The sequence below is a fragment of the Podarcis tiliguerta genome, assembly GCF_965153285.1.
Source record: "Podarcis tiliguerta genome assembly, chromosome: 13".
Taxonomy (NCBI): Eukaryota; Metazoa; Chordata; class Lepidosauria; order Squamata; family Lacertidae; genus Podarcis; species Podarcis tiliguerta.
The window spans coordinates 18,017,806-18,028,617 of record NC_139546.1 but is presented as its reverse complement, the minus strand read 5'-3'; positions in this window follow the sequence as shown (position 1 = coordinate 18,028,617).

Below are 10,812 nucleotides of genomic sequence, written 5' to 3'. Positions count from 1 at the left end.
CAATAAACTGGAAGCATCATAAGATTGTACGTTGTCTTGAAATCTGTTATTCCAAAGTATTTGGAACATAGCCCCCTTTCCCATAAAACTGTTTGACGGATTAACGTGTATTGAGTTATATTATGCTAATCTTATCATTAACAGTGATTAACATTGGCCCTGCCTGCAATCTGGCTGGACTCCAACTCCCATCATGCTTTGGGCTGATGGGAGTTGGAGTCCAGCAAGATGTGGAGAGTCACAACTTCCCCATGCCTGATCTAGACCAGAGAATGATATTCTTAGGGCTATAATAGGTGCAGCAGCTCCATCTCTTTAAATGCAGATCTATCCGCAGTCATGGTGTCTCCATGATTTGTAGAACTACCTTCCCCTGAAAGCCCATTAAATTGTGAGCTGGAATATTTTCCATTCTTGAAATGCTTATTTAGCACGGGTTTTTACCAGGTATACATCTAATTCACTTGGGTTACACTTTTTAAAAAATAATAATTAATGAATATTCTGTCAAATAGGTTTCTGTGGATTGCTGGTACTTTAAACTGTAGTCAGTTCTCCAAGATTTTAGGATGGAGGGTGAGATATGCAAATGAAATGAACTGAATACTTGTGAGCACTTAGCTACCCTTTGCAGAGAGAGCCATTTTTATAAGGTTGTTCCTCACAGCAGGAAAGGCAAACACCCTTAACACACACAAGTGTCTTCCAGTTGTGTGTACTTTGAAAGCAATGTGGGTGTTTACTCTGAGGCAGAAAAACAGTACAAGCAATCCTTCTGGGCAGCTGGGGGTATAGCTCAGTGGTAGAGCATTTGACTGCAGATCAAGAGGTCCCTGGTTCAAATCCAGGTGCCCCCTCTTTTTCTGTCTAATTCAGGAGTTTCATTTTTCAGTTAAGAAAATAAATAAATCATGTTCTGTCTCCGCAAAAGAGCACAAATACGCTGCTACAGACTACGTTCTTTTCTAATTATTGGGGGAAGGGGTGCTGTTTGTTGTTCCCATGACGCAGTTTAATAGTGATTTGTTAAATCTCATAATCTGTGTAGTGGGAGAAATTAAAGATTTCTGTTCAGCTGGTTGCAGGAAGGGTGGAAAGCCCAAGGAAGAGATGCAAATATTAATTTTTCAGCTCTAATGTTAATTGACTCATGCAGGATTTCCTGCAAGGCTTGATTTGCTGACTTTTGAGAGATAACTCTGACAGAGCATTTGAGATCCAGGGCTATTTACTGATCGCGATTCTGCTTTAAGAGCCTTATAGGGAGATTTAAAAGGGAGATTTAATCTGCAAAATTTTACCGGCAGCAATCATATCGAAATCACTCAGTCTGTTGCAAAGGTCAGGAGTTTAAAAGGACAAGAATGGGAAGAGACAGGACTAAGTGTGGCTGCGGTGGCAGGGGGAGGTAATCAAAAAGCACACTTAAAGCACACACAAAAATACACACACACACACACAAACACACACTCAATCCTGGGAACTTTATGTTACGGCTAAAATGGCCGCTGTTTCTTTAATGCTTAAAAAGCTAGGTCAGCATGAGTCAGCGGCCTACACCAGGTTGTATATATAGAGTGAGAAATGTTTTGTGTTGGCTTGGTTGGTTGGTGAAAGCTGGTAGTGTTGTTGTGTGTCAGTCGCTTTTGCAGAAAGACTTTTAAGAATAAAAGCAGAAAGTACTCTGCAAGGATACTTTTCTTGTGGACTTTTTTATGCCGACAAGGCTGAGGCGACAAAGGGAGGTCAGAACCCTTTCCTTTTGCTTTTTACAAACACTGACAGGTTATGGGCCCAGCGTTTCTGAGCATGTGCAGAGTGCAAAACGAATGAAAGCATCTCAGCAGGGAGCTGGTGAGTCCTGATGGTGTATGGAGCCAGTGGCTGTGCGTTGGAACAGTTGGTGGCAAGCTGTAACTGTTTGCAGCGACGCTGGAGCGGCTAGGATCTGCCAACAGCAAGCCTGCATGGCGGAAAGGCTCTCCTTCAGCACCGGGCACGCAGCTCCCAGGCAGGCCTTGTACACAGCAAGCACAAGAAAGGCCGGTGCAGTACTTGCCTGCCTACCCGGCCTCCCACTTGTCTGTCCATTTCCCAACAGCAAGGGCTGGCAGACTGGCTGGCTGGGCTTCCTCACCCACTTGCCTGCTTGCTCCGAGGCCGTCTCAGCTCCTGGCATCAGCACCCCCTGACCAGCCCCAGAGACATCATTTGCCTGGGGAACTTATCGCCAGGGCTGCTGCAACAAACTGCTTTGGGAGGCAGAGACGTGAGAGGGCATCAGAGGAGGGAGGGAAGGAAAGAGGGATAATAATAATAATAATAATAATAATAATAATAATAATAATAATAATTTATTATTTATACCCATCTGACTGGGCTTCCCTGCCACTCTGGGCGGCTTCCAACAAAGTATTAAAATACAGTGGTCTGTTAAACATTAAAAGCTTCCCTAAATAGGGCTGCCTTCAGATATCTTCTAAAAGTCTGGTAGTTGTTTATTTCCTTGACATCTGATGGGAGGGTGTTCCATAGGGTGGGTGCCACTACCAAGAAGGCCCTCTGCCTGGTTCCCTGTAACCTCACTTCTTGCAGCGAGGGTACCGCCAGAAGGCCCTCAGCCCTGGACCTCAGTGTCCAGGCAGAATGATGGGGGTGGAGATGGTTCTTCAGGTATACTGGACAGAGGCCATTTAGGGCTTTAAAGGTCAGCACCAACACTTTGAACTGTGCTCGGAAACGTACTGGGAGCCAATGTAGGCCTTTCAAGACCGGTGTTATGTGGTCTCGGCAGCTGCTCCCAGTCACCAGTCTAGTTGCCACATTCTGGATTAGTTGTAGTTTCCGGGTCACCTTCAAAGTTAGCCCCACGTAGAGCGCATTGCAGTAGTTCAAGCAGGAGATAACCAGAGCATGCACCACTCTGGTGAGGCAGTCTGCGGGCAGGTAGGGTCTCAGCCTGCGTATCAGATGGAGCTGGTAGACAGCCACCCTGGACATAGACTTAACTTGCGCCTCCATGGACAGCTGTGAGTCCAAAATGACTCCCAGGCTGTGCACCTGGTCCTTCAGGGGCACAGTTACCACATTCAGGAACAGGGAATCCTCCACACCTGCCCGCCTCCTGTCCCCCCAAAACAGTACTTCTGTCTTGTCAGGATTCAACCTCAAACACACACACAACTCTACAAAGGCTGGGGATCCAGTCATGGTTGATAAGATGCCTCCAAGGAACTCTCATGCAGGGCCTGAAGGCAGCAGTTCCCTTGTCCCTATTGTCCGCCTCCCAGAATTGACTTTTCAGCGATATAATAATTGAACATGGGAGTTTTATTGAGTCGTGTTCACTTATATTCGTACCGCCCCCCCCAGACAGAACCCACACAAAGCCCTTTGTTGAAGACCTGGACCATGGCTACCAAAGAACACCACCAACAGCTGTAGGATTACAAAGCCCACCATGCAGCGCGACTGTGAGTCAAGCGCAGTTGCACAATGACAGACCCTGATTTGGCGGGATTGTGCTGTGAAGGAAGAAGCTGGGAAACCAACAGAAGGGAGGGGGGAACCAAGGAGTCACCCCCTCACACTGCGGCCACTTCATTTAAGGCAGGAGCAGAAGGTTAGTGTCAGGTGTGCGGGCAGGAGCCAGGCCCTGTGAGCAATAGGACTTTGCAGGACTGGGGCCTTCCTAAATTTGTTCTGAAGAGGCAAGGCGCGGCCACACAGGTAAGGCTGATTGGTAACTCACAACACCTGGTGGCAAGAGCCGGGAAGGGATATAAGGTCAGCATTTCCCTCCGGCTCTTTGCCACAGCAATACATTCTCTGCTTTGCTGCGTTTGGCTCCTTGACTCTTCACTTCTTGATCCTCGGACCTCTGACTTTGTGACTCCTTGCTTCCTGACCCTCGGACCCCTGACTTCGTGACTCCTTGCTCCTTGATCCTCAGACCCTTGACTTTGTGACTCCTTGCTTCTTGAACCTTGGACCCCTGACTTCATGAGTTCTTGCTCCTTGATCCTCGGACCCTTGACTTGGCTTCTTGACTTCCGTCTCTCTGACCCTCGGACTCTTGGCTTCCTGACTCCTGGCTTCTGGACTCCCATTCCTGCTCCCACCCCGCTATCTCGCCCCGGTCCCAACGTCCCCAGCCGGGACTTAGATCACCCGTGAACCGGACCGTGACAGTTAGTGGTCTGGGATCATGGCAGGATGAAGTCCTCTTGCTATTTCTGCAGCAGGGTCCCTGTCTCCTGCATCCAGTCAGCATGAAAGGGGAACTTTGGGGCCAAAGGGGGCAAAACAAAAAAGTGCCAACCGCTGGTATGGCGGCAGATGCCTATGCTCCTATGGAAATCAGTTCTTCATTCAAAATTACGAAGGCTGGGTTCTGTATTTTTGGAGGGAGGGCTGTGGCTCACCGGTAGAGCACCTGCAAAAAGCCCAGCTTCAATCCTTGGCCTCTCCAGGCGGGGCTGGAAAACACAAACGCCCCACCTGAATCCCTAGAGAGCTGCCGCCAGTCAAAGCTGGAAGGACCAATGGCATGACTCAGCATGAGTCAGCTTCCTAGTCTCCTTCCCCTACTCCTGGAGCCAATCCCTAACAGCATCTGCTCTTGGGATGATCAGAAAACAGCTCAGACTTCAACAGGAGCATTCTGCCCCTCCATCAGCGGGAGGAAGAGAGAGAGGATGGTAGGATGAGAGAGATTGGACAAAGTTTGGACAAAGTTCCGTGGCCTCACCTCTTTCTTCCCAGGGAGACGGGCTGTTCTCTGCCAGCCCTTGTGTGTCAAAACCCAAAGGCAAGATATCATGAGCAACCCGTTTTGCAAGAGGCAAGAAGGCAATCGATCCGGGACAGGAGGGATGTTGCTGCTGGAAGTGTCTCAAGTTTTGACCAGTTTCTTAACAGGAAAGTTTAGAAAGAGCAGCCCAGCACAGAGTCGAGAGAAAAAGGCCAGGCTAGAACCAAGTGTCATTTTTCCCACTATTTGACTCTTGATCCAAAACCCTTAACTGTATTTTATATAATTGACTTTTTATTTGTATATTGTATTGTTGTTTTATTGCTAAGGCCAGTGGCTGATGCAAATAAAGATTCATTCATTCAAAATCATTATTATTATTATTATTATTATTATTATTATTATTATTATTATTAGCAGGCCAACGCTGTCTGCAAACATGACATGAAGGCTTGCAAAATCAACCCTGCCGGTTGGGAATCCCTTGCAGATAACCGCAGGGCCTGGAGACAGGCAGTCAAGTCAGGTATCGATAGCAGCGACCAGAGGAGAAATGAGTGCTCAGAGTGAAAATGCCATCGTTCATCTGCAATAGCACAACCAGATGCCTTCATCTGCCCCAGCTTCAGCAAAACATGTCTCTCCCGCATAGGTCTCTACAGCCACAGCAGGAACTGCAACCTTCCAACAGCTTGGCCTCACCCCCAAAGGCAGCCTCCTCCATTGTCTCCTGAGATGACGGATGCCAGCCATCATTATTAACATTTGTTGGCCTCTCTATGCAAAATACTAGAAACGGTTCGGTAAGACAAAATAAGGATGACATTAATTAAAAGCGAAAGACACAAATGCTAAATGGGTCTCCATTTGCACTGTACATTAAAAGCAGTATCATACCCCTTTAAGGACTCATGGCCTCCCCCCCCCCAAGAATCCTGGGAACTGTAGTTTGTCAAGGGTGCTGAGAGTTGTTAGGAGGACCCCTCCCAGAGTGCAATTCCCAGAGTTCCATGGGAAGATGGGTTGACTGTTAAACCAGTCTGGGAATTGTAGCTCTGTAAGGGGAAACAGGTTCTCCCAACAACCTTCTGCATGCTTGGCAAACTGCGGTTCCCTAGGTTGTTTGAGGAAAGCCCTGACTGGTGTCCACCCTCTTTCTCACCTTTCTTTGAAGGTGAAAGCAATGAGTTTTCCAAGCAAGCAGTCATCCATTCCCCCAAACTGATTTTGTCCCTCTTGTTTTTGCCCAGGTTGTTTTTCTTTGTCCCTTGGATTCGGCAAGAGAAGTTGGGTGGGTTTGTTTGTCGAACTGATTGGTGGCAATTTTTAGACTAAGCAGTCGGCAGCTGGAAGCCCTTTCCTTGGCCCAAATATCAGCCCAAACTGGAAGCAAATGCAAAGGGAGAGACAGCAGTAAAACAGGCTTTTTCCTCAAGTGCCTTCTGAAAACACACATTGCATCAGACTACAGTAAAGGGAGATGAGAGACTTCAGTGACTGTCAGCTCAGCTAAGAGACCAGCAATTTCTGACCCCTCCTGTCCTCTAACTATTTCCGTTCAAGCTGGTCACTAAAAGGTAAAGGGACCCCTGACCATTAGGTCCAGTTGTGACCGACTCTGGGGTTGCGGTGATCATCTCGCACTATTGGCCAAGGGAGTTTCTGGGTCATGTGGCCAGCATGACTAAGCCACTTCTGGCAAATCAGAGCAGCGCACGGAAACACCGTTTACCTTCCCGCCAGAGCGGTACCTATTTATCTATTTGCACTTTGACGTGCTTTTGAACTGCTAAGTTGGCAAGGACTGAGGAACAGCAGCTCACCCCGTCGCAGGGGTTCAAACCGCCAACCTTCTGATTGGCAAGTCCTAGGTTTAACGTGGGTCCCTCGTCGCTATAACAAAAGAACAAGTACCTGAGCTTGCCTTACCACCTCCTCCTTCGAAGGCTGCATTTATAAATTTGCTATAAAATACTCTAAATGCTCTGAAAAAAACTGCTCACAGCGCCGTCGTTACCGTCACCGATACCGTTATCGTTATCGTCACCATTATCGTCACTGTTATCGTTATCGACACCGTTATCGGCACCGTTATCGTTATCGGCATCGTTATCGTTATTGTCATCATCGTTACCGTTACCGTCATCGTTATCGTCATCGTTACCGTCATCGTTATCGTCACCGTTATCGTTACTGTTATCAATCCTGAGAACTGTAGAACCCTAGAAGAGCTACAATTCCCAGCATCCTGAGCAAACTACAATTCATAGGATTATTTTTTGCAGAGGGAAAATGTGTGCACACAGTTCCTGGGTTCTCCCAGGTTGCGAAAAGAACAGTTGAGCGTTATTTCATAGTTGCCTGGCACATTTTGAAAAATAAAACCATCAATTCACCCACAGCCCAATTAAACCTTCCACGTTATATCTGTGACTGGATCTTCCCAAGTAATGTTTTTCCCCCATAGCAGCTGCGGCTCTGTGTGTGTGTGATATTTTGATCAGGGTTATGGTGTTGGGGATCTGATATTTTTCCCAGGCACCCACCTGCCCACCCCCACCCTTTCTGCAGCCCAGTTTCAAATCCCTGCTCAAAATTGCTATTAGCCACGGAGGGAAAGCATGTCTGGATTCAGCCCATTTCATCCATTCATCCATTGCAAATCGTAGTTCTGGGTTGGGGGCCAATTTGAGTGGGAGCTGTAGTTTGATCTACACACACCACACCAACACACACACACCAAAGCTCCACCCCACCCTGCTGCTTGCTTTTAGGAGAATATTATTTGGGGAGATTCAGTCACATATATCTCCCAATGTAATGTCAAGTTTTTGGGGGGACGACAAATTGGATTTCTAGTAAGAAATCAATCTTCAGATAATAATAATTATTTTCAGGCCCCTGTCTGAGGCTTTGCCTCTCCAGCTTTTATCCTGAGTTAGACTGTGTTTTAAATTTCATTTAGGCCACGGGAATGGCTCTCTGCTCATGTTCAGAGGCTTTGCAGTGGAGCCTGAGGTTCCAAGGCTTGAGATGCAGCTAAGATTCTTAAGGCAGTTTTTTAAAACTTCTGAAAGAGCACATTCCAACGGACATGTAAGACCCATCAAAGTCTGACTGATTCCAAGAGACAGGAAGGGAAAGACTCAGTGTGGTAAGATGCTTGGAGTTAAAATCCTCACTCAGCTATGAAGCTCACTAGTGACTTTGGGCCAGTCACCTTCTCCAAGCTGAACCTACCTCACAGGGTTGTTGTGAGAGTAAAATGGGGAGGGGGGAGAACCATGCAGACCACTTCAATTTTATTGGAGGAAATAATTTTTTTTAAAAAAAGAGTGGGTTTGTATTTATTTTCATAGTGTGCATTTTATACGGTCTCTACTTTCCACAGGACTGCGGGGGAAATAGAAGCTTAACATGTTATTGAGCAGAGGAAATGCCCACTTCCTGCCTTGTAAGAACCATACCACCGCAAAACCGTGACAAGCTGTTTCATTCCACAAAGAACATGCAGAAAACAAACCAGGTTTATGGTTTTGAAAAAGGTTTTCTGCATGGTCACCTTCCAGATTCCAGGATATTTTTTTAAAAAATGATAATTGTATCATTGGCTTATTGTTCAACAAGTAAGCAGCAATTGTTGCCTTGTTCCCAAAGGGTACAAAATAGCCAGGAAGGTTTTTTTATTCTTATTTTAAACCCACCTATGTATATGGGAGCGTGGCCAACCGGGGGACAGAATTGAACTAGGCCTCAAATTTAGACAATATGTTTTTAAGCGTGCTCTTATGTTTAGAGCTGCACATTTAAGTAAATAAGAGATACGTGTTAGTAAGAGACTTTTTTTTTGTCAACTGATACAGATTTTGTCATTTTTGAAGCATTTGAAATGTCCATCAATATTAAAAGAAAACAGTTCTGCTGCCTCAAGGTTAGACTGAGGCAAACATGTCCGAACAGACCAATAATTAGTGCATATGCACAGAAGAAGCATGAGGGGGAAGGTTTTTTGATTTTAAGAAACAATTCAGATTTTTGGTTTTGTGTTTCATCATTTTTTTATTTTTTATGACTGCTTGGGGGCCTCAAAAGCAGGAAGCGACCCAGGCATTTCTGAATTTCTCTGTTAGAGTAAACCACAGTATATTGTTATAGTTCATTTATTTAGTATTGCTTTTCAGTTCACAGGGCCTCCTAATCTGGACGTGGGTGGCACTGTGGTCTAAACCACTGAGCCTCTTGGGCTTGCCGATCAGAAGGTTGGTGGTTTGAATCCCTGTGACGAGGTGAGCTCTCAGTGCTCTGTCCTAGCTCCTGCCAACCTAGCAGTTCAAAAGCACACCAGTGCAAATAGATAAATAAGTACCGCTGCGACGGGAAGGTAAACGGCGTTTCTGTGCGCTCTGGTTTCCATCACGGTGTCCCGTTGTGCCAGCAGCAGTTTAGTCCTGATGTCCACATGACCGGGAAAGCTGTCTGTGGACAAACGCCGGCTCCCTCGGCCTGAAAGCAAGATGAGCGCTGCAACCCCATAGTCCCCTTTTACTGGACTTAACCATCCTGGGGTTCTTTACCTTTTTACCTTTACTCTAGTGTAGGGAGATGTCAGCTGCCAGATGTCTCCCTGTGGCCCTTTAACACACACATTACCATGAGCAGGACTTCTGGACTGTAGCGGGTTGGTCTAGATGACCCTTGGGTTCCCTTCCAACTCTACAATTCTACGATTCCATGATTCTATGCTTCTAATCAGCTTTCATATCGAAACCAAATATGAGTCTTGGGGCAACTTAAAGTCATGGTTTGCCCAGACGATGGAAAAATTAAAAATTACAATTTGGATTACAACTAGTTTATTTTAGTTTGTTATTTTTAATTGGATTATGATTTGGATATGTTGATTGGCTGTTTTTATTGGAAAATCAATAAAAATGATATTAAAAAAAGTAATGGTTTGCCAGCGTTTCCTCTACTGAAATCAGGTTCCATTAGTCAATATAAGCCCCCCCCCAAGCCAAATCTTGGAATAACAGCAATTGCTTTCTTTTTCCGGGTGGGGTTTGTACAGCTGGGGAGGGAACAGTTGTAGCATTTGTGTGGTGCCTATGACAGTTTCTCTAATTTGCCAATGTGCCCTGAAAGGCTGATAACCTCCCGCTTTAAAATCCCAAAAGCCAGAAGGATCATGAGCAAAGAGTTGTAAAGGTCAACAATACCAGCACTTTGGATTGTGCCAGGAAACACACAATGCTCAACCCTGGTATGTGTGCAGCTCATTATTGGCATTATTGGCCAATACACATTGCACAAGTTGAAATATTTAGAGTCTTCAGTGTGCTGCAGGAGCAGCATGAAATATACTACACAGAACACAAACACACTTTAAAAAAAATATACCGGTATTTTCTGTCAACTGTTCCCTTTTTTAAAGGGAAATTCCCTTATTCCGAATAGGATTCCTCGCAAGAAAAGGGAAAAGTTGACAGCTATGGAACTGGGTCCCTCAACTATTTTGTTGTTGTTGTTTAGTTGTTTAGTCGTGTCCGACTCTCCGTGTCCCCATGGACCAGAGCACGCCGGGCCCTCCTGTCTTCCACTGCCTCCCGCAGTTTGGTCAAACTCATGTTCATAGCTTCGAGAACACTGTCCAACCATCTCGTCCTCTGTCGTCCCCTTCTCCTTGTGCCCTCCATCTTTCCTAACATCAGGGTCTTTTCCAGGGAGTCTTCTCTTCTCATGAGGTGGCCAAAGTATTGGAGCCTCAGCTTCAGGATCTGTCCTTCCAGTGAGCACTCAGGGCTGATTTACTTAAGAATGGAGAGGTTTGTTCTTCTTGCAGTCCATGGGACTCTCAAGAGTCTCCTCCAGCACCATAATTCAAAAGCATCAATTCTTCGGCGATCAAAGAAAAGGAGGGGACATTTTATCATAGGTGGTGGGATTTAAGGTAATTAATTTTTTGGGGGAAATGATATATAATGAATTGAAGAAAATGTTCCATTTAACATTTGTTAAAAAACCTGAAGCATTTTTATTAGGGATTGTAGGGAAAGATCTGC